This window comes from Bison bison, unplaced genomic scaffold (genome assembly GCF_000754665.1).
Source record: "Bison bison bison isolate TAMUID 2011002044 unplaced genomic scaffold, Bison_UMD1.0 scf7180017864383, whole genome shotgun sequence".
Lineage (NCBI taxonomy): Eukaryota > Metazoa > Chordata > Mammalia > Artiodactyla > Bovidae > Bison > Bison bison.
In genome coordinates this window covers 73,299-73,689 of record NW_011494955.1, presented here as the reverse complement: position 1 = coordinate 73,689, position 391 = coordinate 73,299, and positions in this window count along the sequence as shown.

Here is a 391-nt window from a genome sequence, read left to right as displayed (position 1 = left end):
CTTGGTTTCTGAGGCAGGTGTATTAAGAAGTGTAGAGGTTTGCCTCATAATGTTGATGGTGTGACTTGAAGAGTCTGATGAAGAGGCCCTTTCTTATTTCTGAACCAAAAACCAGCCAAAAATCTGATTACTTAACGATTTTTGCCTATTATTGACCTGATAATATCACTCATTTGCATGCTCATGTAGGCCTCACCAATTTTGTTTTCTCTTCCACATAATATCTGTGAAACAATCATTTATAAGACTGATTGAAGGGCATGAACTAACATACATTTTTCTCATTATTTACATTATGATTTCTAAAGCTGTGTTCTTTTGGAGTCAAGAAACATAATTTTTCACTGACTATGAATCTCACACTCTTAATTTCACATTTTATGAGAATCTT